The sequence below is a fragment of the Hypanus sabinus genome, chromosome 1 (genome assembly GCF_030144855.1).
Source record: "Hypanus sabinus isolate sHypSab1 chromosome 1, sHypSab1.hap1, whole genome shotgun sequence".
NCBI lineage: Eukaryota > Metazoa > Chordata > Chondrichthyes > Myliobatiformes > Dasyatidae > Hypanus > Hypanus sabinus.
Genome location: NC_082706.1, coordinates 39257950 through 39285301, shown reverse-complemented (window position 1 = coordinate 39285301; position 27352 = coordinate 39257950). Strand labels below are relative to the sequence as shown.

At 46.9% G+C, this 27352-nt stretch overlaps 1 protein-coding gene across 10 annotated transcripts in view; it reads right to left on the bottom strand.

The window, feature by feature from the left end:
- LOC132393150 (glutamate receptor ionotropic, kainate 5-like) overlaps positions 1-21241 on the bottom strand; it is a 227151-nt gene extending 205910 nt beyond the window's left edge. For 7 of the 10 annotated variants that reach the window (XM_059968030.1, XM_059968111.1, XM_059968120.1 and 4 more), the window contains exon 1: positions 20921-21019. The gene's annotated coding sequence lies outside the window, so the exon portion shown is untranslated. Of the gene's footprint in view, positions 1-20920; positions 21020-21073 lie in introns of those variants that run through there. The other 3 variants (XM_059968039.1, XM_059968050.1, XM_059968092.1) reach the window with 3 other exon arrangements.
- Positions 21242-27352: the final 6111 nt, after the last annotated feature.

Sequence of the window (27352 nt, the reverse complement as noted above, 5' to 3'; positions counted from 1 at the left end):
AAATACACTGGGATCAGTGTGGAGAGTAAATACACTGGGATCAGTGTGGAGAGTAAATACACTGGGATCAGTGTGGAGAGTAAATACACTGGGGTCAGTGGAGAGAGTAAATACACTGGGGTCAGGGGGAGAGTAAATACACTGGGATCAGTGGGGAGAGTAAATACACTGGGATCAGTGGGGAGAGTAAACACACTGGGATCAGTGGGGAGAGTAAACACACTGGGATCAGTTGGGACAGTAAATACACTGGGATCAGTGGGGAGAGTAAATACACTGGGGTCAGTGGGGAGAGTAAATACAGTGGGGTCAGTGGGGAGAGTAAATGCACTGGGGTCAGTGGGGAGAGTAAATGCACTGGGGTCAGTGGGGAGAGTAAATGCACTGGGATCAGGGGGAGAGTAAATACACTGGGATCAGTGGGGAGAGTAAATACACTGGGATCAGTGGGGAGAGTAAATACACTGGGATCAGTGGGGAGAGAGTAAATACACTGGGATCTGTGCAAGAAATTGATAAATAGACTGGTTCATTTTATGAATCTTTACATTATATAGAAATGTTTTCAAGCGCTGGTGGAGTTGGAGAACAATATTCCAAAATAATTGCAGAGACAATGACCTCTTATGCGTGTAGACTGGAGAAGATGGTATTACTCTCCTCAGGACAGACTAGTTATTGAGACATTTAAACTCATGAAGAATGTAGACAGATGAGATAGAAAGTGCTGATGGAGGGGGTCAAGAACCAGGAGACAAGAGGCCTAAGGTGATTGACATATGAACCAAGAGAGAGAGTTGAGAGAAATGTTTCACACAACTCACGGTTTAAGTCTGGAATTCATTACTGGAGTGGCTTGGAGAAGCATACTTAACAGCAGCATTCAAAGGGGTTTCATTAGAACACAGAGCACATAACAGTACAACACAGGAATAGGCACTTCAGCCCAGGATGATGTGCTGAACAAATTAAATGCCTAATTAAACTAGTCCATTCTGCCCATATCCTGCCTTTGAAAACCTCCACTGTATCTACCCGCACCACCACCCCGGCAGCACATTCCAGGCACTGTGTCAAAAGAGTTGCCCCACGCGTCCCCTTTGAACTTACCCCTCTCAGTTCAAACATACGACCTCTAGTATTAGACGTTGCAACCCTGGGAAAAAGATACTGGCTGAACAATCTGTCTGTGAACATTCACAGAGCGAATGTGAGGGTTCAGGGTAGGGGGAGGAGCTCCACCAAGAGAGACACACAGAATGAATGACCACTCTCTACATGAGAAACATCCTGTGAATATACGATGCCGGCTCTCAGTCAAAAAAGCACATCAAATCGAATCATAATTTTATAACCAGTGACAAAATATATACCAATATTTCCTTCCTCTGTCATAATCCGTACAGCACACAAGCAGATCCATTGGCCCAGCTCATCCATGCTGACTGTGCAGATTACCCACACAAAGCCATTCGCCTGTATTAACCCCATATCTCTCTACTCCTTTGCTACCTATCTACCCATTCAAATGCCATTCAAACATTATTGACCCACTTCTACCACCTCCACTGGCAACTCATCCACACAATTATCACTCTCTGTGAAAATCTTGCCTGTCTAATTCCCTATAAACCTCCCTTTCTCGACCTAACCCTGTGTTAAAGATTGGCTTTATTTGTCACATGTAGTGAAACATACAGTGAAATGTGTCATTTGTGTCAAATTAAATCAGAGAGGATTTTGCTGGCCAGCACTCAAGTGTTACCCATGCTTCTGGCACCAACGTAGTATGCCCACAACTTACTAACCCCCAACCCGCACATCTTTGGAATGCGGGAAGAACCCAGAGCTCCTGGAGGAAACCCACATTGCCACCAAGAGAATTAACAAACACCTTACAGGCAATGGTGGAAATTGAGCTCCAATCGCTGATTGCTGGTGCTGTCATGCTACCATACCACTCTGGTCTCTAGTTCTAGACTCCCCTGGCCTGTGATAACAACCAACTACCCTATCCATGTCCATTACAATCTTATAAACCTCTATAAGATCACCCCTCAACCTCCCACACTCTAGCGAGAACAAGACCAGCATATCCATTCTTTAAAGAGCAAACACGAGGAATTCTGCAGATGCTGGAAATTCAAACAAAACACACAAAATGCTGGTGGAACACAGCAGGCCAGGCAGCATCTATAAGGAGAAGCACTGTCGACGTTTTGGGCCGAGACCCTTCGTCAGGAAAGAATATCCATTCTTTCCTTATTTGCATTGCTTTTAATTTCAGGCTACATCCTGGTGTACTTTCTCTGTCGCTGCCACACCACTCCTGCACTGTTGGGACTGGAACTGTACATAATACTCCAATCAAGGCCTAACCAATTTTCTATAAAGCTAAACATAACGTCCCTAGATCATCTATGACAGTTGGCCACATAGACATGGAGTGACAGATGAAATTTAATTCATCAGCCTCTGTAACACAATTTTACCAGTTGCCTTCTTCACTGCGCTATCCACCTGTGTTGCCATTTCCAGAGAATTATCAAATTGCATCTCTTTTATATCAACACTCATAAGTTCCTATCATTCACTGTTTAGGTCCTGCCAGTACATGACCAACCAAAATGCCCAAGAGCCTTAATAAAACTTGCCCAGTGACTCTGACATCCACCAGCATCAACAGGCTGGTCATGGGACCAACTGCTCCAGCCTCCCAGACAACCCTGACCCACTGCAATTCACCTTCCACTGAAAGAAGTCCATGTCAGACGCCATCTCTCTGGCCTTACACTCATCTCTGGAGCATCTAGACAGTAAACACACCTATGGTAAATGACTGTTCATTGGTCACAGTTCTGACTTCAATACTATAATTCCAAGCAAACTCATCTCCAGACTCCTAGACATGGCACTCCACACCTCCATTTGCAGTTGAATCCTTGACTTCCTGACCAACAGTTAAAACATAAGCAGCAACAGTTCCGATTGTATAGGGCTTTATTTTTTAATTATGTTTTGCACGGTACTGCTGCCACAAAAAAAATTATGACATATGTCAGTAATATTAAATGTGATTCTGATTCAATTTACTGTTGTAATGAAATAACCTGTACAGCGGCATGCAAAAGAAAGTTTTTCACTGTACCTTAGTACATGTGATAATAATAAACCAATTTACCAAAATCATTATCTAGATTAAAATTGTCCTGATTAAATTACATCTGCACCCAACTTTCCAGATTATGTCAATCCCGATATATCCTTAAACAACCCCTCCGCTTCTTTGCTATCTGTGACTGCACCTGTTTTCCTGTCATTCTCATCCAAATTATTTATAGATTACGAATAGCTAAGGCACCACCAGCAATCCCTGTGGTACATCTCCAGTCAGAACACCTCCCTCCAACATCACACTCTAACTCCAAGCCCCAAGTCAATTTTGGAACCAGAGCGCCAAAACCTCAGATTCCTTGTCCTTCAACCTTCTGGACCCTGTGAAAAGCCATGTTACCAAATGCACATTCATAAACTTTCTTACTTACCACTGTCAAAACCTCAATCAGACTTGCGAGACATAATTTCTCTTGCACAAAATCATGCTGACTCCCCTTAAACAGTCCCTGCCTTTGCAAGTGAACATAAATCATGTCTCTTGGAATTTTTCAAAATAGTTTCTCTACTGCAGACATAAGACTCATTGACCCAGAGTTACCCGAGTTATCTTATTTGGATCAGGAAATATTTGCTTTTGTTCAGACTTCTGATACTTCACCCAAGGATAACAAGGATGCAAAAGTTCCCAGCAACTTCCTTCCCTACATCCCATAGCAACCTTAGATAAATCCCATCAAACACTGTGGGGTTTTTCTATCTTAATACATATAACGTAAAACACGAAACCTACTCCATGATCAATATAACCCTTTCCTCTCATAACTGTCTATTTCTCTTACACACATGTGCCTATGCAAAAATCTCTTAATTGTCCCCACTGAATCGGCCTCGGCTACCAACCCTGGCAGTGCGTTCCAAGCACCCACCACTCTCTATATAAAAGCTTACCGCTGTCATCTCCCCTAAACTCTCTTATACTTACCTTAAAAGGACGTCAGCCAGTGAACACCATTACCACCCTGGGAAAAAGGTACACTCTGTCCACTCTATCTATGCTTCTTATAATCTTATGCTTCTCTATCAAGTTGCCTCTGATCCTCTTAACTTTTCCTCATGACAATATCCATGTCAATGTCCTTAATGCTTCCTGATATGAACATGTTCCAGAATATCTGCAAACCCTTCCACTAACTCAGTCCCTCCCCATTCTTCTCCTTTAGTGAATACTGACTGCAAATATTCAAGCAAATCCCTTGAGAAGTCTAAGGGAGGTAATAATACACCTAAGGAAGAATTCAGGAGGGCAAAAACGGGACATTAGATATCCTTGATAGGGAATTTTTAGTATTCTCCTTTACCTTCCCTAAGTATATAACAGGCAGAAGAGTAGCTATGGAGAAAATAGATCCCCTTAAGATTTGGTGTGGTAGTTTAAATATGGAGCCACAGGAAATGAGAAAGGAATGAATATTTCTCATTTACATTTACTGTGGAGAAGACCATGGAAACTAGACAATAGTGAAGTCCTGAAATATTTTAAGGGGTGGTAGTGGTCTACAGGTGCATGGCTGTGAACACATTCCTGAGGCCTGACAAAGGGTATCCTAGGATGATGTGGGTAGCAAGGTAAGAAATTACTAGGGTGCTGGCACTGAGCCCTGTATAACACACACAGAATGCAAGAGGAACTTAGGTCAGTCAGCACCTATGAAGAGAAATATACCTTGACTACTTATTCTCCCCCACCTATAGATGTTGCCTAACCTACTGAGTTCCTCCAGCATTTTGTGAGTGTTCCAGTATCTGCAAAATTTCTTGTGTCAGAAACTCCTGTTTGCTCATTAGCCATGGGCAAGGTCCCGGAAGATTGAAAAGTGGCAAACGTGGTGCTGTTATTTAAGGAGGGCTGCCAGGAGAAGACACGGAACCACAAAGGATATGAGTGATCCAGATTGCAATGAGTTGGGGGTTGGGGAGAAGTTATTGGATGGAATCTATTTGCCCTTGCAGGACTGATTAAGGATGGTCTGGAGATGGTGCCTCATGAACTTAATTGAGATTTTTGAAGAAGGGAGCAAGAAGATTGACCAACAGAGAGATAGACATTCTCTATATTGACGTTAGCAAGGCCTTTGGAAGATCCCACAAAGTGTTATGATCACGCAGGTTCCAGGGTGAACCAACCACAATCACGTGCCACAGGGATGAAAACACCAACAGGCCTTGCCCACACAACCAGTAGAGATATGGACAATCCTGGCAGGCCATGCAACCACCTTCCACAAAGAGAGTGAGACTACTAGCAGCACCAATTCACACATCTCAATGACAGAACACCAGCAGCCCACACTCTCACATCACACAGAGAATCCCAGCAGACCGTGCACACCTGGCAGAGTGCATGTGAATACCAGCAGGGCTCGCTCAAGCACTTCAAAGAAACCAGAAGTACTCACTCCCACGTTCCACATGGACTGTGAATACCAGCAGGGTTTATTCATATCCCCAGTTGAGATGGCGAATACCAGCAGGGCACTCTCATACATCCCACAGACACTGCGAATACCAGTAGGACTCACTCACAAAATTCTAAACGACTGCATCACCATCAGGTATGGGGGGGTGGGGCTAATGCACAGGATCAAAATAAGCTGCAGAAAGTCGTAAACTCAGTCAGCTCCATCATGGGCTCTAGCCTCCAGAGTATCCAGGTCATCAAGGCGCAATGCCTCAAAAAGGCAGCGTCCATTATTAAAGACCTCCATCACCCAGAACTTGCCGTCTTCTCATTGTTGCCATCAGGAAGGAGGTACGAGAGCCTGAAGGCACATACTCAGAGTTTCAGGACAGTTTCTTTCCCTCTGTCATCAGATTTCTGAATGGACATTGAACCCATGAACACTACCTCCTTACTTTTAATTAGTTTAATTTTTACACTACTTAATTCATTTGCTGGTTAGTTTGAAGGACAATAGGTGATGATGATCGTCATCACAAGCCTGGACAGAAGGTGTAGAGATCCTGAGATGCCCAGTCATCAAAGGTCCTGCTCTTCAAAGGAAAGCTCATAAAGCAATATTCTTGGCACTAGCTTGGCTCAAGGAATTGCCAGAAAGATGTTCAATGATATCCAGGCGCCTTAGGGGCTCCATTCCAGATTTGCTGTCTGGGTTTACTCCTGTAGTTTTCGTCTCTCCCGAGACTGCCCAGAAGGCAATGGAGCTACTTACCCATAGCTAGGGATCAGGTTCACGAGCACCTCAGCATGTCCATATACTGGTGGGCCGGCGTGCTACGTGTGCAGGAGCCAGACCCCCTCCCTGTCCACTGTAGTTCAGCCTGAGTCCAAAACGAGTTCATTTTCCGTGTGTCACCAGCGAGGAGACAACACATGAGGCTTGCTGTTGAAGAGGCCGTGCACTGGAAGGGAGAGACTTACGTACTCAGCTCCCCTTTTTGCAAGACTGCCAGCCAACGGTGGAAGCTAAGTGAGAGAGACGAGCACTACCCAGTATACTACCACACGAAACGTGTCACAACAGCCATTTTACTTCATTTAACTATTTAAATATGTATAAAATTTTATATATAAGATAGATGCTTACTGCAATTCACAGTTTTTTTCTGTTTTTAGGTATTGCGTTTTATGTATTGCACTGCTGCAAAGACAACAAATTTCACATTTGCTGGTGATATATTAAACAAGATTCCGTAGAGACTGTAAATACCAGCAGAACTCACGTAGCATCTCATAGAGGGTGTGAATACCAGCAGGGCTCACTCACACATCCTGCAGCGAGATAGAGAATACTAGTAGCGCTTACTACTCATCCTTCTGAAGTACTGCGAAACCAGCAGACTTTACCACATATTCCATCAAGCATCTTTTGTTCACCACAGACTGGGAGAAAATACCAGCAGGACCTGCCGGCATATCCCACAGAGACTGCAAATGCCCAAGGAAATCATAAACACAACCCTCCCAGAGAGAGAAATACTACCAGGTCTCACTGATACAACCCAGACACAATCACAGACCCACAGATGCAGTGAAATCCAGCATTTTGTGAGTGCTATTCTAAATCTAAATGGCCACCTCACCAGAAGGACCTTACTAAAATTCATGTGGAGGGAAACATCTGTGGTCTTTACTCCCACATTGTACAAAGACTGAGACTGAGAATACCAGCAGCACCCACACATACATCCTTCAGAGAGAGAAAAAGAGTAGATGAACTCTCACATCCCAGAGGGAGAGAGGGAAGGCCTCACCAACACATCTCTCAGGGAATACCAACAGACCTGGCTCATACATCATGCAGAGAGAGAGAAAACAACAGCAATCTGTACTGACACTTCCAGTAGGGAAAGGAAAATTACCAGCAGGCTACACAACTCTTCCTGCAGGGAGAGGGAAATTACTACCAGGGTTCAATGGCACTCCCCATGGAGAACACCAGAGACCACTCACAGCTCCCACAGAGAGAAAAATCACCAACAGGCTTTGCAGACACATTATATCAGACTTACAGTGTCAGAATCTTCGCTCACACAAACTACAGAGAAGTAGAATACCAGCAGCTCGACCACACATCCCACAGGGCCACATAATACCAGCAGCCCTTCCTTCTACATCCCACAAAGACAAAGAATACCAGCAGCCCGACCATACATCCCACAGGGGCACAGAATACCAGCAGCCCTGCCTTGTACATCCCACAAGGACAGAGAATACCAGCAGCCCCACTTGCTAATCCCACAGAGAGTGGGAATACCAGCAGGCTGTGCTAACAGTATGAAATCAAGCAGACCTCTGTCACACCGACTGCAGAAAGAGAGAGAGAATCCCAGCAGGACTGGCTCACACATTGTATGAGTAAACATTACTGGGGTGGGGGGGGGGGGTGATCTATTGTGGCTCAGAAGGCTCCACACACATATCCCAGAGAGTGACAGATGCTGGAGTGATGGATAGTAACAAGCCTCACCCAGACATCCCACAGAGAGTGTAAACAACAAAATCCCTTGCACAAACCTCCCCCAGAAAGGCAGAGAATACCAACAGCCCTCACTCACATATCCCACAGAAATGTGGGATACTAGCAGGCTGACTCTCGTGGCAGACCCCTCATAGACAGTCCTTCTCCAGCTTTCTCTATCCTGTGCTAATTTCTCCCACCCATTCAGGTCGATGTGGCACTTCCTCAGACGACTCTTGATATTGTCCTTGAATGACTTATTCTGCCCTCCAGGAGTGTACTTTACAGCTTTGAGTTGGTTGAACAGGAGTTGTTTACAGAGGCAGGAGTCAGGTACATGGATGATGTGGCTGACCCATAACAACTGCTGTTGAGTCACGATTGTGGCCGTGGAGTTAATGTTAGCTTCCTCCAGGATGCTGGAGTTAGTACGCCTGCTCTACTAGCTAACTCTCAGAATCTTTTGGAGGCTTCTTTAATGGTAAGCTTCTAGGAATTTTACGTGCCTGCTGCATGTTGTCCATGACTCTGCTCCATATAGCAAGGAGGGGAGGACTATAACTTTATAGACCAGAAGCTTAGTGTTGGTCTTGATATCCCAATATTCAAAAACCCTCTTTCTCAGCCTGGCAAAAGCTCCACTCATTCAGCCTATTCTGCGATTTATTTCAAGGTTAATGGTGGCTCTTGAAGAAAGAAGACTGCCAAGATATGGGAAATGATCAATGTTCTCCAGAAGGATGTTGTCAGCTTGGATGGTTGGAGGTTTAGGAGCTTGATCTGGAGCAGGCTGGTGCAGGACTTGGGTTTTCTTGATGTTTAGATCAAGTCCCAGGAGTCTGTACGTTCTGGCAAAAGCTCCCATGATGCACTGCAGATCATCCTCAGAGTGAGCTACATCAGCGTTGTCGTCTGCATATTGGAGTTCCATGATGAAAGTAGTTGACACCTTGCTGTGCATTGAACCTGTGATGGTTAAAGTGCCCTCCACCCATCTGTCCTATAGAGAATCTGGCCTTCTTGTGGGATGTCTTGGTCTGTGAAGTGAAGAATGGTTGCAATGAAAATGGCAAACACAGTGTAAGAGCTGCAGGACATTGAGGTATTTCTCCAGGCACCGGCTTTTGGGCAGGACAATTTACAGAGTCAAATGCTTTTGCAAGGTCTAAGAAGGCCATATAAAGTGGGAGATTTTGTTCCTGGGCTTTCTCCTGCAATTGGCATGCTGTAAAAATCATGTCAGATGTTCCTCTGACTGAACGGGGAGATTTTCTGCCAGAGGTGAAAGCTGGATTCTTCTCTTGGTCCCAGATCTTGACAAGCAGGTCATGAATATGATTTAAAACTTTTGTGTCACCTTTCTTGAGGATTTCTGATGGAATTCCATCAGACCCAGTGGCCTTGTTCTTCATCAATCTCTTGCAAAGCCGTCTGCACCTCTTTAATACTAGGAGGCTTACTCGTGTCCCCCTTCATGGTTCTTGGTGGGAGTTAGGCCACAATGGTTTAGGCCATACACTGCCTTGGCGGCAATGCAGCAGGCTTCCTCTCTCCACACAACGATGAATCCAAAGGAATGGCAGAGACGTCACAGGAGTTGCCAGTCAGCATTGAACTCAATGTAGGACTGCCTTAGAGACTCCAATTCCGGATTTTTCCTTGGTAGTTACTCCGGAAGCATTCTCCATGATTAAGTATTGCCACAAGGCAGCGGAAGTTTTAAATCAGAGATGAGTTGCTAACCACGGCTGACGAGCACCATCTGCCCAGATAACAAGCTTGATACACACATCCCACAGAACACAAGTGAATACCAACAAGCCTCACTGGTCCATAGGGAGAAAACCAGCAGGCCTTTCCCACAGAGGCAAAGCATACCAGTAGGCAGCACCAACACATCCTGCAGAGACAAGGAACACCAGCAGCCTCACTCACAAATACCTTGCAGAGAAACAAAGAACACCAGTTGGCCAACTCTCGGATCCTGCAAAGATTACTAGTGAGGCTACACCAGCACATCCTGCAAGCTCACACATCCCACAGAGAGGAGATAACAGCAGCCAGGCTCACACATCCTGTAGACTGAAATGAAACTGCACGCTGGATTGACATATCTCAAGGAGATGGAAAACAACAGCAGGCTTCACTCACAACCCCAAAGAGAGACAGGAATTAGCAGCAGGCTTCAGTCACAATTCCACAGAGAGACAGGAATTACCAGCAGGCTTCAATCACACTATACAGAAACAGAAAATGGTTCATCACAGACCACAGACTGTGAAATACCAGCAGACCAGCTCACACACGCCACAGAGACAGAATACCAGCAGGACTCATAATATATCTCATACAAAGACACAGAATACCAGCAGGCCTCATGACATATCCCACACAGTCATAGAATACCAGCAGTCCTCACCAACAAGACTGAGATCCCACAGAGACTGAGAATACCAGCAGGACTTACTGCAGAGAGACAGAGACTAACACAGACAGGCGTCTATCACACCTCCGGAAGGGTCTGTTCACGCCTCATGCAGAGAGAGAAAGTTTCAGAAGGACTCATTCACACATCCTATAGAGACGGATCATAACTAGCAAGCTTCACACACATATCCATCTAGAGTGATAGAGGATACCAGCAGGCATCGCCCACACATCCTGCACAGGGAATGTGAACACCAGCAAGACATACACTGACATCCTATGGAGGTCCTACAATACCAGCAGTCCTCCCTCATACATCTCCCAGAAGGAGAGTATTCCAGCCAACCTCTATGTATTCACCCTGTCTTTACCCATCATTACCTCTACAAGATCTCTCCTCAATCTCCAGCACTCGAGGGAATAAAGTCCTAACATATTGAACTTCTCCCTATAACCTACTATAGGTCATGCTAACACATCTCATGGGGATAGGGAATACCAGTAGGGAGGGAGAGAGGGGGAGGGAAAGAGGGAGAGGGGAGAGAGAGGGGGAGAGAGGGGGGAGAGAGGGGGGGGAGAGAGGGGGAGGGAGAGAGGGAGGGAGAGAGGGGGAGGGAGAGGGGGAGGGAGAGAGGGGGAGGGAGAGGGGGAGGGAGAGGGGGAGGGAGAGGGGGAGGGAGAGGGGGAGGGGGAGGGGGAGGGAGAGGGGGAGGGAGAGGGAGAGGGGGAGAGGGAGAGGGGGAGGGAGAGGGGGAGGGAGAGGGGGAGGGAGGAGAGGGGGAGGGAGAGGGGGAGGGAGAGGAAGAGGAGGGAGAGGAGGGGGAGGGAGAGGAAGGGTAGTGAGAGAGGGGAGGAAGAGAGAGAGAGAGGGGGGGAGGGAGTGGGAGAGGGAGAGAGGGGAGGAGAGGAAGGGAAGGGGGAGGGCGAGGAGAGAGAAAGGGAACACCAACAAGGCACACCACACATCCCGCAGACATACAGTGAATACCAGCAGGCCACGCTTCTACATCCCATTGAAGCAAAGAATATTGAAAGGTCTTGCTAACACCACAGCCCCACACACATCCCAGAGACCTGAATGTCAGCAGGCCTACGCACCCATTACACAGGGGCTGGGTGTACCAGGAGCCTCGCTCACACAAACCTGCAGAGAGCAAAACTGCCAGCAGCATGTGTCTCTAAATTCTGCAAAGACAATGAACACAAGCAGACCTCCCACACAGCAAGAATCCCTGTAGGAACCAATACCAGCAGAACTCCACAGATTACATTTACATCTCTGCAGAGTATACCCCATAAAGCAAGAGAGTACCAGCAGACCTTGCCCATATCTCCTACAGGATGACAGACAATCCCAGCAGCTATTGCTCATGGATCTGGGAGTAACAAACTTCTCTCACATCCCGCAAAAAGAACGAGAATACCAGCAGCCTTCACACACACATCCCATAGAGGGAATGAGAACACCAGCAGCCCGCAGAGGGCATGAGAAAGCAGCAGCCCTTGCACACACATCACACACAGATGCTCATAGGCAAGAGAGAGAGAGAAAAACCAGCAGGCCTCACCCACACATCCTGCAACAGGAAATACCAGCAGGCATTACCCGGATTCTGGAGAAGCAGACAATAACAGCACAACCTCCCCCCAACCACCCAACCCCCATACACACACACAAATCCTGCACAGACTCAAACACCAGCAGGCCAATTTCACACATCCTGCAGAGACTGAACAGCAGAATCCTTTGTCTCCCCACCCCCCCACAACCTGTTCCAGAGGCAGAGAATACTAGCAAGCCACACCAACACATCTCACAAGGATACCAGCAGTCCCAACCATACATTTGCAGAGACAGTATGCTGACTTTTGCACCCAGCAGAAAGAGCAAGTAGCCTGCAGGCTGAACCAACACATCCCACAGAGACAAGAAATACAGCAACCCACAGTGATTTGCTCACCCATACTGCAGACAGATAATACCTCTTACACACACTTCCCATGAATGTACTGAGAACACCATAGGGACAGAAAACCAGCAAACTTCGCTGACATCATGAGTCAGAAAATACCAACAGACCTCGCTCCCAGCAGGACTCATTCGTACACCTCACTGTGACAGAGACGATCACACCACCCAGATTTATCACCAAGAAAGGGAATCCCAGCAGCTCTCACATCACTGTCCACCTGAAGTCCCTGCTGACACAGACCGTGGGGAGTCTATACCAGCAGAGCTCAACACACATCCTGCAGAGATACAGAGAGGAGCAGGAGGATGCACTGACCCATTCAGAAGCTGCAGAGGCACAGCATATACCTGCAGACTCATCCAGTGTTACCAGCAGGTGTCAACACTTCTCGCATGATGCACTTACTCAAAAGCTGCAGGGGCACAACCAGCAGACTTATTCAGACATCCTGCAGAGAATACCAGCAGCCACTTGAACATAGCCTACAGATGCCCTGCGGATCAGAGGTACCAGCAGGATTCGCTCACACGTCATACCAGAACCCACTCTCACTATTTCACAGAATACCAGCAGGGGTGTTTATACATTCTGAAGTTCGGTAAAATCCACCATACCCCTATCACGCATCCCAGCAGAATCTGTTCACACCTCCTGCAGAGAGAGGATTCCAGCAGGAATAGTTCATACATCCCATAAAGGGATCTCGAAGGCAATAAGAGTAGGCTGCGTGACACAACTCTTAAAGAGAACTCACAGTGACAAAGAGCAAATGGCCCTGCCCATTCATCCCACTGAGACAAAGAACACCAGCAGGACTCGCTCACAATGCTACCAAGACAGAGAACTTGATCACAATTCCTGCAGAGACAGCAAATGCCAGCAGAGCACACTCATATCCTACAGAGACACAGCAAATACCTGCAGGACACACTCATATATCCTACAGACAGCAAATACCAGCAGGACACACACATTTATCCTACAGACAGCAAATACCAGCAGGACACACTCATTTATCCTACAGACAGCAAATACCTGCAGGACACACTCATTTATCCTACAGAGACACAGCAAATACCTGCAAGACACACTCATTTATCCTACAGAGACACAGCAAATACCTGCAGGACACACTCACTTGTCCTACAGAAAGCAAATACCAGCAGGACACACTCATTTATCCTACAGACAGCAAATACCAGCAGGACACACTCATATATCCTACAGACAGCAAATACCAGCAGGACACTCTCATTTATCCTACAGAGACACAGCAAATACCAGCAGGACACACTCATTTATCCTACAGAGACACAGCAAATACCTGCAGGACACACTCATTTATCCTACAGACAGCAAATACCAGCAGGACACACTCATTTATCCTACAGAGACACAGCAAATACCTGCAGGACACACTCATTTATCCTACAGAGACACAGCAAATACCTGCAGGACACACTCATTTATCCTACAGAGACACAGCAAATACCTGCAGGACACACTCATATATCCTACAGACAGCAAATACCAGCAGGACACACTCATATATCCTACAGACAGCAAATACCTGCAGGACACACTCATTTATCCTACAGACAGCAAATACCTGCAGGACACACTCATTTATCCTACAGACAGCAAATACTAGCAGGACACACTCATTTATCCTACAGACAGCAAATACCAGCAGGACACACTCATTTATCCTACAGAGACACAGCAAATACCAGCAGGACACACTCATTTATCCTACAGAGACACAGCAAATACCTGCAGGACACACTCATTTATCCTACAGACAGCAAATACCAGCAGGACACACTCATTTATCCTACAGAGACACAGCAAATACCTGCAGGACACACTCATTTATCCTACAGAGACACAGCAAATACCTGCAGGACACACTCATTTATCCTACAGACAGCAAATACCTGCAGGACACACTCATTTATCCTGCAGAGACACAGCAAATACCTGCAGGACACACTCATTTATCCTACAGACAGCAAATACCAGCAGGACACACTCATTTATCCTGCAGAGACACAGCAAATACCTGCAGGACACACTCATTTATCCTACAGACAGCAAATACCAGCAGGACACACTCATTTATCCTACAGACAGCAAATACCTGCAGGACACACTCATTTATCCTACAGACAGCAAATACCTGCAGGACACACTCATTTATCCTACAGAGACACAGCAAATACCTGCAAGACACACTCACTTCCTACAGAGACAGCAAATACCTGCAGAACACACTCATTTATCCTACAGACAGCAAATACCAGCAGGACACATTCATTTATCCTACAGAGACACAGCAAATACCTACAGGACACACTCATATCCTACAGACAGTAAATACCAGCAGGACACACTCATTTCCTACAGAGACAGCAAATACCAGCAGGACACACTCATATCCTACAGAGACAGTAAATACCAGCAGGACACACTCATATTTCCTGCAGAGACAGTAACTGCCAGCAAGACACACACAGATTCCAACAAAGGGAAATCTGGCATACTACACTCATATATCCCGGGACTAACAATACACCTCCCAAAGAGAAAGAATTCCAGCAGGGCTCAATCACAGAGAGAGAAAAGATATCTACAAAACTGGTTGGCACATGCCACAAAGGAAGTGGGAATACCACAGACTTCATTAACACAGTCCGCACAGGGAAAAAGAATATCACCAGGACCCGCTCACACATCCCCACAGAGACTATGAATACCCGCAGTCCCACTCACACATCCACACAGAGACTGTGAATACCATCAGCTCCATTCACACATGCACACAGAGACTGTGAATACCATCAGTTCCATTCACACATCCCCACAGAGGTTGTGAATACCATCAGCCCCACTCACACTTCCCCATAGAGACTGTAAATACCAGCAGCCCCATTCACACGTCCCCAGAGACTGTGAATACCATCAGCCCCACTCTCACTTCCCCATAGAGACTGTAAATACCAGCAGCCCCATTCACACATCCCCACAGAGACTGTGAATATTAGCAGCCTCACTCACACATTCCCCGTGGACACAGAATACCAACAGGCCTTGTTCACACATCAACCAGAGAGGCAGATAACTCACTCACCCCACAAACTGAGAATACCAACAGGCCTCACTCACACATTGTACAGACAGATAATTCTAATAGGCCCCATTCACACACCCCATAAACTGAGAATATCAAGAGGCCTCACTCACACACCCCACAGACTGAGGATACACGTTAAACAGAGAAGGATCCAGCAGTTCAGTATCTGGCAGTAAATTTTCCCGACATGCAGCCATTGTGATGGAGGCCGGGAGGCAACATTTTCCCCACTCCCCATCAGTTACCGTAAGCAAATGGAGCACTCTGCTGAATAACATATCAGTTCCCTGACAGCTCTCCCGTTCTCGATCCACTGGAGGTGCAGCTGGTCCGTGTGCCTGTCTGTCTGTGTTGTGCACTGGGCTCTGTGCCTGTGTGTGTATATGTGTGTGTGTCTGTCTGTGCGTGTTTGCTGTTGGTTTGTCAAGCTGATGCTTCAGTACTGCATGGGCTTGTGTGTGTGTGTGTGTGTGTGTGGTCCTTGTACCAGTCTGTCTCTCTCTCTGCCTTTCCTTCCCTCTCTCTCTCTTTCTCTCTCTCTCACAACAGTTTATTTTCTGTGTATGCATGCATGTCAGTGTGTACCTGTACGTCTTTTCGTGTGCCTGTCTCACCACATATGTGGCCTTCTGTCTTTAGGCCTGACTGTGTGTGTGTGTGTGTGTGTGTGTATATATAGACACACACACACACAAACACACAGGAGCATCTTTGTGTAAGTATATGCATGATAGGGTATACTTATCAGAGAGTGTCTGTCTGTCTGAGTGCTTTTGTGTTAAGCAGCGTGCATGTGTTTAAGGATGTACACACGTATGCTCTGATTGAAATGCATCTGGTTTGTATGCGTACAGAGGTGTATGTACATTAGGTACAGGAGAGTGTGCATTTGTGGTGAGCATGCATTGGGGTGTGTGTGTTGGGAGCATGTACAGGTTTCTGGACAGGTGGTGCTGTTTCTATGTCAAGGTGTCAGGACATCATATGAAGGGTGAGGATGTAGTGGGGGTGAGGATGTAGTGAGGGGAGTGAGGATGCAGTGACAGGGGGAGGATGCAGTGACAGAGGTGAAGATGCAGTGACGGGAGGAGGAATTAGTGACGGGGGGAGGATGTAGTGATAGGGTTGTGAGGATGTAGTAATGGGAGTGATGATGTATTAACAGGGGTGACGACGTAGTGATGTGGAGGAAGATGTTGTGATTTCAGGGAGATAGGTAGAAAGCTGAAAAACAGGACCTCCGTGGTGGTAATCTCCAGTTTGCAGCCTGTGCCACACACTGATGAGAGGAAGAATAGGAGCATTTAGCAGATAAATGCATGCCTGAGGGGGCAGTGGTTCAGAGTTATGGATCATTGGAAAGGTACGACCTGTACAAAAAGCATGGATTACACCTGAACCCAAGGGGAACCAATATACTTGCGGACAGGCTTACTAGAGTTGATCGGGAGGGTTTAAACTAATTTGCAAAGTGATGGGAAACAGAGTGATAGTGCTGAGGATGAGGTAGTTGGTTTACAAACAGATTCAGTGTGTAGTGAGACTGCAAGGAAGGAGAGGCTGATGATAGGGCAAAATTGCATTCAACAGGATGAGTTGTAATGTAAAAGGCGGACAAAATCAAAAAGGATGAATACAGGACTAAAGGTGTGATATTTGAATGTGAGCAGAATATGAAATAAGGTAGATGAACTTACAGCGCATGTACAGATTGGCAAGTATAACATTGTGGTCATCACTGAATCATTACTGAAAGAAGTTTATAGCTGGGAGCCTAACCTCAAAGGATACACATTGTATCGAAAGAACATGCAGGTAAGTAAAGGAGATATCGTGGCTCTGTTGATAAAAAATGAAATCAAATCATTAGAAAGAGGTGACATAGGGTTGGAAGGTGTTGAATCTTTGTGGGTACAGCTGAGGAATCGCAAGGGTAAAAAGACCCTGATGGACATACAGACCCTCAAACATTGGTAAGGATGTGGCCTACAAATTACAACGGGAGATGGGGAAGCATGTCAAAAGGGCAATAGTCATGGGGGATTTCAATAAGCAGATAGATTGGGTAAATCAGGTTGTTGCTGGATTCCAAGAGGGGGAATTTCTAGGATGCCTATGAGATGGCTTTTTAGAGCAGTTTGTGGTTGAGCCCATTACAAGATCAGCTGTTATGGATTGGGTGTTGTGCAATGAACTGAAATTGATTGGAGAGTTTAAGATAAGGCAGACCTAAGGGGATAATGATCATAAATTTGAGAAAGAGAAGCGAAAGTCAGATGTATCAGTATTACAGTGGAATAAAGGGAATTATAGGGGCATGAGAGAAGAACTGGCCAGAATTGATTGGAACAGAACACTGGCAGGGATGATGGCAGAGCAGCAATGGCTGAGATTTCTGCTTGCAATTCAGAAGTCACAGGATATGTACATCCCAAGGAGGAAGAAATATTCTAAAGGCAAGATGACATAACTGTCGCTAACAAGAGAAGTCAAAAACTACATAAAACCCAAAGAGAGGGCATATAATAGAGCAAAAATTAATTGGAAATTAGAGGACTGGGAAGCTTTTAAAAACCAACAGAAGGCATCTAAAAAAAGTCAGTAAGAAGGAAAGGATGGAAATCGAAGGTAAGCTAGCCAATAATATTAAAGAGGATAACAAAAGTTTCTTCAGATACATAAAATGTAAAAGAGAGGCGAGAGTGGATATCGGACTGTTGGAAAATGATGCTGGAGACATAGTAATGGGGTTCAAGGAAATGGTGGATTAACTGAATAAGTATTTTGCACCAGTCTTCACTGTGGAAGACACTAGCAGTACACCATAAGTTCGAGAGTGTCAGGGGGCAGAAGTGAGTGAAGTTACCATTACTAGAGAGAGACGAGAAGAAAATTATAGGCCAATTAGTGCGATCTCAGTGGCTGGGAAGTTGTTGGATCTGATTGTTAAGGATATCGTTTCGGGGTACTTGGAGACACATGATTAAATAGTCTATAGTCAGCATGGTTTACTCGAGGGAAAATCATTGCCTGAGAAATCAGATGGAATTATTTGAAGAAATAACAAAGAGGATAGACAAAGGAGAATCAGTGGATTTTGTGTACTTGGATTTTCAGAAGGCCTTTGACAAGGTGCCACACCTGAGGCTGTATAACAAGTAAAGAGCCCATGGTATTGTAGGAAACATACTAGCATGGATAAAGCAGTGGCTGATTAGCAGGAGGCAAAAAAAGGGAATAAAGGCAGACTTTTCTGGTTGGCTGCCGGTGACTACAGGGGTCTGTTCGGACTGCTTTTTACATTATACTATATGTCAATGACTTGGGTGATAGAGCTGATAGTTTTGTGGACGATACAAAGATATGTAGAGGGGCAGGCAGTTTGAGGAAGTAGAGTGGCTACAAAAGGACAGATAGATTGGGAGAACAGGCAAAGAAGTGGCAGGTGGAATACAGCGTCAGGAAGTGTATGGTCATGCACTTTGATAGAAGAAATAAAAGCATAAACTATTTTCTAAATGGAGAGAAAATTCAATAATCTGAGGTGCAAAGGGACTTAGGAGTCCGTGTGCAGAGTTCCTTAAAGGTTGATTTGCAGTTTGAGTCTGTGGTGAGGAAATGTTAGCATTCATTTCAATAGGACTGGAATATAAAAGCAAGGATATATTGTTGAGGTTCTATAAAGCACTGGGTGTGCCCCTTACCTAAGAAAGGATGTGCTGACATTGGAGGGGGTTCAAAGGAGGTTCACAAAGTTTACTCCGGGTTTGAAAGGCTTGCCATATGAAGAGTGTTTCATGGCTCTGGGCCTGTGCTCACTGGAATTCAGAAGAATGAGTGACCTCATTGAAATCTATCAAAAGTTGAAGGGCCTCGATAGAGTGGATGAGGAGACGATGTTTCCTATGGTGGGAGACTCTAGGACCAGAGGATAAAGCCTCAGAATAGAGGGGCATTCTTTTAGAATGGAGATGAGGAGACTGGTGAATCAGTGTAATTTGGTGCCACAGGTGTCCCTGAAGACCAAGTCATTGGGTTTATTTAAAACATAAGTAAATACATTTTTGATAAGACAGGGCATGAAGGAATATGGGGGGAAGGCAGAAGATTGGGGCTGAGAGGGAAAATGGATCAGCCATGATGAAATGGCAGAGCAGACTTGATGGGCCAAATGGTCTGACTCAGCTTATGAGTCTGATATCTTATGGTCTTGGGGGGGGGGTGGTGAGGATGTAGTGATGGGGGTTGAGGATGTAGTGAGGTGGGGTGAGGATGCAGTGGGGGTGAGGATGTAGTGATGAGAGTGAGGTTGTAGTGAGGGGTGAGGATGTAATGGAGTGAGGATGTAGTGACGGGGTTGAGGATGTAGTGACGGGGGGGGTTGAGGATGTAGTGACGGGGGGGTGAGGATGTAATGAGTTGGGGTAAGGATGTAGTGATGGGAGTGAGGATGTAGTGAGGGGGGGTTGAGGATGTAGTGACGGGGGGGGTTGAGGATGTAGTGACGGGGGGGTGAGGATGTAATGAGTTGGGGTAAGGATGTAGTGAGGGGGTGGGGATGTAGTGAGGGGGTGAGGATGTAGTGAGGGGGTGAGGATGTAGTGATGGGAGTGAGGATGTAGTGATGGGATTGAGGATGTAGTGAGGGGGGGTTGAGGATGTAGTGACGGGGGGGTTGAGGATGTAATGAGTTGGGGTAAGGATGTAGTGAGGGGGGTGGGGATGTAGTGAGGGAGTGAGGATGTAGTGATGGGATTGAGGATGTAGTGGGGGGGTTGAGGATGTAGTGTTGGGGGGGGTGAGGATGTAATGAGTTGGGGTAAGGATGTAGTGAGGGGGGTGGGGATGCAGTGAGGGGGTGAAGATGTAGTGAGAGGGGAGGAAGTGTCACAGCGTCTTCAGCCTGTGTCGGTGGGTGTGGTATTTGTACGAGGAAGGATGGATGGGATGATGATAGGAGATTGAGGTGGTGGTGATGGGGGTGAGGGTATGTTGAGGAGGGACAGGGAAAATGAGGGGATGTTGAGGAGGGAAAGAGGGATGATGAGGAAGAAGAGGATGAACTGAAGAGGGGATGTTGAGGGAGAAAGATGATGAAGGGGTGGGGGGATGGTGAGAGGGAGAAGGATGTTGAGGAAGGTGTTGGTGAGGGGGAGGGATGAGAGGAAAGATGGGGGTTCCGTGAGGTGTTAAGGGGAGGATCGGAATCGAGGAGGGGGACTGTCTTGTCGGAAGCTGATGGTTGCCATGCCCCGGTCCTCTCCCTCCCCACTTCCTCCAGCCGCACTCACCGAGCGCCGCTCTCCACGCTCCTGCCGACCGGCCTCACCTCCCCTTCCGCCGGTGACCGAGCTCCGCAGAGCCCGCGGCCCGACCCGGTCCGCCCCGGCGCGGCGCACACCCCCCCTCCCCTCCCCACCGGCCTGTCCGCTCCCGGCTCCCACCTCTCCCGCTGAATCCGCTCCTCCTCCGCTTCTACCACCGTGGCGTCAGTGCCTGGACCCGGCCGCAGTCCCGCTCACCCAGCCCACCGCCCCGCGGTCCCTCCTCACCGGCTCTGCTGCTGGGCGGGAGTCCGGGCGCCAACCGCCGCCCCCGGGCCGCCAGCCCCCGACTCTTCCCCCCCCCACCACCACAGGCGGCCGCCGCCGCAACCCTGTCTTCCCCACCCCCCAATCCTCCCCTCGTCTCCCCCCCCCCGAGCTTCGTTCCCTCCCCGTCACTCCCCCCTCATCACCCCCATTCTCCCCCCGACCACCACTTCATTCCTACTCTTCCCCAGCCCCCCCCCCCGTCCTCGCCACTCTACCCCAGGCCTCCCTCCCCCCCCCCCCCCTCGTCACCTCGTCAACCCCACTCTCCCTCCCAGGCCCCCCCATCCACCTCTTCATCCCTACTCTCCCTCAGGCATCCTCATCTCCCCATCACTTCCCCCCCCCCAGCTCATCATCCCCATGCTCTCCCCCATCCACCTTGTCAGCCCTTCTCTCCCCTCTGCCTCCAGCCCTTCCCTTGTAATTCTGCTCTTTCCCTTCCCACCCATCGTTTCACATCCCCCAACCCAACTTGGTCATCTTCTGCCACCCCATCGCAGCTGCCCCTGTCACAACCACTCCCTTCCCTAATGCCAACACCTGACTGTCCTCTCCTCACTGAGTGACACTCCCTATGTGAACCCTCACCCTACCCTTGGGGTTCATACACTTTTGACTCCTCCCTCACCCCAAACTAATACCCACTCCCTCACACCACTTCTCTCATCCCTTCCCCCATTCTCTTCTCGCCTGCCTCCTCCTTCCGTCCCACCCAAATCCTTGTCCCTTCTCTCTCACACCCACACCCTCACTACATTGCTAACCCTTCCTTCACCCTAACTCATATCTCACATTCCTCACCCACACTGAATTCTCCCTATCCCCACCATCATCCCTAACTCCTACAACCCAGCCACATACCTTCCTCACACACCTCACCCAGCTCTTCCCTCACATCTCTCCATGATTTCCCTCACCTTCACACTCCCCACCGCTCATGATCCTCATTCCCATACAAATCTCCCTCATCAGTCCCCCTCACCCTCACTGTCCATCCTCAATTTGCCGCCTCACACACACCCATCCACTGATCTCACCGACACAACTCACATCTCTGCCCCCACCATCACAATCCTTCTCCACATTAACCCCATCTTCACCCCAGCCCCTACATCACCCTACACTCAAACTCTAACTCCCCTTCCTACACCCTCACCCTACACCCACAGTCTTCATTACAATTACCATGCATGCCCCTCCACAACCCTCCCCTACATGTAACCACATCTTCACACCACTACCCCACACATACACCTCCCTCCTCTACCCCCCCCCCTAAAATTCACACCCTTCTCCCACACTCACACACTCACAGCTATCCGGAGAGTTTGCACAAACTTCAGTTGTTCTCTCTGGAGCGCTGGAGGCTGAGGGAAGGCCTGATAAAAAGCATGAGAAGCTTAGACAGAAACATAGAAAGCCTACAGCATAATACAGGCCCTTCAGCCCACAAAGCTTTGCTGAACATGTACTTACTTTAGAAATTACCTAGGCTTACCCATATCCCTTTACCCATGTACCTATCCTGGAGCCTCTTATTTCATCCGCCTCCATCATCGCTGCCGTCAGCCCATTTCATGCACTCACCACTCTCTGCATAAAAATCTTACCCTGAACATAGCCTCTGTACCTAATTCCAAGCACCTTAAAACTGTTCCCTCTTGTGTTAGCCATTTCAGCCCTGGGAAAAAGCCTCTGACTATCCACATGATCAATGCCTCTCATCTTATACACCTCTATCAGGTCACCTCTAATCCTCCATCACTCCAAGGAGAAAAAGCCAAGTTTGCTTAACCTGTTCTCATAAGGCATGTTCCCCAATCCTAGCAACATACTTGGAAATCTCCTCTACACCCTTTCTATGGTTTTCACATCCGTCTTCTAGTGAAGTGACCAGAACTGATCACAGTACTCCAAGTGGGGTCTGACCAGGCTTATATTTAGCTGCAACATTACCTCTTGGCTCTTAAACTCAATCCCATGGTTGATGAAGGCCAATGCACCATATGCCTTTCTTAACCACAGAGTCAACCTGCATATCAGTTTTGAGTGTCCTATGAACCTCAAGATCCCTCTTTATCCTCCACACTGCCAAGAGTCTCGCCATTAATACTATATTCTGCCATCATATTTGACCCACCAAAATGAACCACCTCACACTTATCTGGGTTGAATTCCATCTGCACTTCTCAGCCCAGTTTTGCATCCTATCAATGTCCTGCTGTAAACTCTGACAGCCCTCCACACTATCCACAACACCCCCAACTTTTGTGTCATCAGCAAATTTACTAATCCCTCCCTCCACTTCCTCATCCAGGTCATTTATAAAATCACAAAGAGAAGGGGTCCCAGAACAGATCCCTGAAGCACACCCCTGGTCACTGACCTGATATGCAAAATATGACCTGTCTACAACCACTCTGTATTCTGTGGACAAGCCAATTCTGGATCCACAAAGCAAGGTCCCCTTGGATCCCATGCCTCCTTATTTTCTCAATAAGTCTTGCATGGTGTACCTTATCAAATGCCTTGCTAAAATCCATGTACACTACATCTACTGTTCTACCTTCATCAATGAGTTTAGTCACATCCTGAAAAACTTCAGTCAGGCTCGTAAGGCATGACCTGCCTTTGACAAAGCCATGCTGACTATTCCTAATCATATTATGCTTCTCCAAATGTTCATCAATCCTGCCTCTCAGGATCTTCTTCATCAACTTACTAACCACTGAAATAAGACTCCTGGTCTATAATTTCCTGGGCTATCTCTACTCCCTTTCTTGAATAAGGGAACAACATCTGCAACCCTCCAATCCTCCAGCACCTCTCCCATCCCCATTGATGATGCAAAGATCATCGGCAGAGGGTCAGCAATCTCCTCCCTTGCCTCCCATGGTAGCTTGGGGTACATCTCATCCGATCCCAGTGACTTATCCAACTTGATGCTTTCCAAAATCTCCAGCACACCCTCTTACTTAATATCTATATGCTCAAGTTTTTCAGTCCGCTGTAAGTCATCCCTACAATCGCCAAGATCCTTTTCTGTAGATGGGTTAGTTTTTTTTCCCATCAGGGAGCAAGTGTCAAGTCGCAGGTTAAAGGAAATGCGTGTGACAACTTTTTACAGAGAGAGTGTGGCTGCCTGGAATGCGCTGCCAGGGAGGTGGTCAAAGCATATAAAATTTCAGAGGTGTTTAGATAAACACTTGAACAGATGGCATTTATTATTGTCTGGTATTAGGTGAAATTCATTGTTTTGAAGCAGCAGTAAAGTGCAAAGACATCAAATTACTAAAACAAATAAGTAGGGCAAAATCCAAGGTCATCTGCATGATTCGTTCAGAAATCAGATGGTGGATGGGAAGAAACTCTTCCAAAATGTTGAGAGTCTGTCTACATACTCCTGAACCTCCTCCCCATTCATAGCAATGGATTGCAAATAAGTTAAGTGTAGTTGGACAGGGCAAGGAGCAGAGAGTTATTGAGATGTGCAAGCAATTGGGATCACATTCGGCAAAGATGAGCCAAAGAGCCTGTTCTTGCGCACTTCCATCCTGCACACGGACTGTTTGAACTGCTTCCGTCTGGTAGGCGCTTCAGATCCCTCCAGACTAAGACTAATAGGCACTGGAGAAGTTTTTTCCCTACTGCAGTCACTTTGCTGAACAGTTAACTGCCGGCTAACTGTCGGCTAACTATTACTTGGATTGCACTACCTGTATATATAATCTATATTTTCATTTATATTTATCATTATTATTGTTATGAGCAGAGAGACAACATCTGCCGGAAGAAAATTCCTTGCATGCGCACAGGTACTTGGCGATTAAAGTCTGATTCTGATTCTGATTCTATAGTGTCCCATGTTAAACATGCTAATAACAATAGGATAACTGGGAGGGAGTAGGTTCCTGCAAGGATCAATGCGGAACCATGGGGGATAGGTGGAATCTTAATACATTTTCTCATATTTACTGTGGGGGGAGGGGGTCATTTGAAGCTTGGGAATTCAGGGAAGAGTATTATGATGTCCTGAATCATGTTGATATTACAAAGGAGGAGATGTTAGCGGTCTTGAGTGACACTAAAGTGAATAAATCCCTGGGGCCAGAACAGGTGTCTCCCAGGAAGTTGTGGGAAGCAAGGGAGGAGATTACTGGGGGACTGGCGGAGATTTATCTACCTGCATTAGGCACAGATGAGGTACCAAGAAACTGGAGGGAGCCTATTGTTGTGTTCTTATTTAAGAAAGGCTACTAGGACAAGCCTGGAAACTACAGGTTGGAGAGCCTAACATCAATGCTGGAAAAGTTACTGGAGGGCATTCTGAAAGACAGGATTTATTTACATTTTGAATAGTTAGCGTGGCTTCCGTGTGAAATTCACATCTCACATTTTTAATGAGTTTTTCAGAGAGGTGACAAAGGGAATTGACAAAGGCAATGCAGTAGATATCATCCAGATGGACTTTAGTGAGGCCGCTGACAAGATCGCACATGGAATACAGAAGAGATTTACAGATGCTGGGAATCTTGAGTAACACACACAAAACGCTGGAGCAGGTCAGGCAGCACCCATAGAAGGAAATAAACAATCAACGTTTTGGGCCAAGACCTTTCATCAGGGCTGGAAAGGGAGGAGGCAGAAGCCAGATAAGTCCGGGTTGGAGGAGCAAACACCTCATACACCGTCTTGGCAGTTCAGCAAGAACCTCCCTAATTTAGATTAGATTATAAGTATTTATTAATCGCATGTACACTAAAACATACAGTGAAACGTTCTGTTTGCATTAACAACCCACACTATCTGCGGATGTGCTGGGAGTCACCACATATTCTGGCACCAACATAACAAGCCTACGATGTTCAACAGAACAATACACACAGTCAACATACAACAAAACAAAGCTCTTTCCCAACCACCATCTACACGCACGGAGGGCTCAGATTCCCCAGCCTTGGGCATTTGACCTCCAGTAATCTAGTAACCTCTTTCCTCTGGCTCCACCCCACACCATCATTTCATTTCAGTAGCCCTCTCACCCATTCCCTTCCCTTAGTAGATTAGGTTGAACTTTATTGTCATTGTGCCGAGTACAGATACAAAGCCAATGAAATGCAGTTAGCATCTAACCAGAAATAGTTATTTACAAAATAATTGCGAATAAAAAGTAAGTGCTACAACACACAAATATAGAAGTACTGAGACAGTACAATATGGGTGCAATTCTGCTTAGCGCTGTGATGTGAGGTTCAGCAGGGTCACAGCCTCAGGGAAGAAGCTCTTCCTGTTCCTGCTGGTGCGGGAGCAGAGGCTCCTGTAGTGCCTACTGGATAGGAGGAGAGTGTAAAGTCCATGGTTAGGGTGAAATGCATCCTTGATAATGCTTTTTGCCCTGCCCAGGCAGCACTTATGGTAGATATTCTCAGTGGTGGGCAATTGGGGGTCAATAATCCGCTGGGCAGTTTTCACCACATGCTGGAGTATTTTGTGGTCTGAAATGGGATAATTGCCATATACACTGAGATGCAGTTGTTGAGTATGCTCTCAGTGGTACAGCGGTAAAAGTCCGTCAGTATCCTGGGACAGAGGTGAGCTTTCTTGATGATCCACAGGAAATAAAGGTGCTGTTGTGCCTTTTTGATCAGGATGAAGGAGTTCAGGGACCAGGCAAGATCCTCGGAAACGTGGACACCAAAGAATTTGAAGCTTGATACACGCTCCACTACAGCTGTGTTGATGTAGATGGGGACGTGAGTGTGGCTCCTAGCATGCCTGAAGTCCACAATGGTCTCCTTGGTCTTCTGGGTTTTAAGGGCCAGGTTGTTGCAGCCAGGTGCTGGACCTCGTCCCTGTAGACGTCATTCATCTGCGAACTTAGTAATGGAGTTAGAACCATGTACAGGAACGCAGTCATGGGTGAAAAGGGAGTACAGAAGAGGGCTCAGCACACAACCTTGAAGCATGCTGGTGTTCAGGGTGAGAGTGGAGGAGGAGAGGTTGTCTAATTTAACAGATTGGGGTCTGGTAGTTAGAAAGTCCAAGGTCAAGTTGCAGAGGGATGAGCTGATACCAAGCTGGCGAAGTTTGGCGATCAGCTTGGAGGGATCACAGTATTGAATGCCGAAC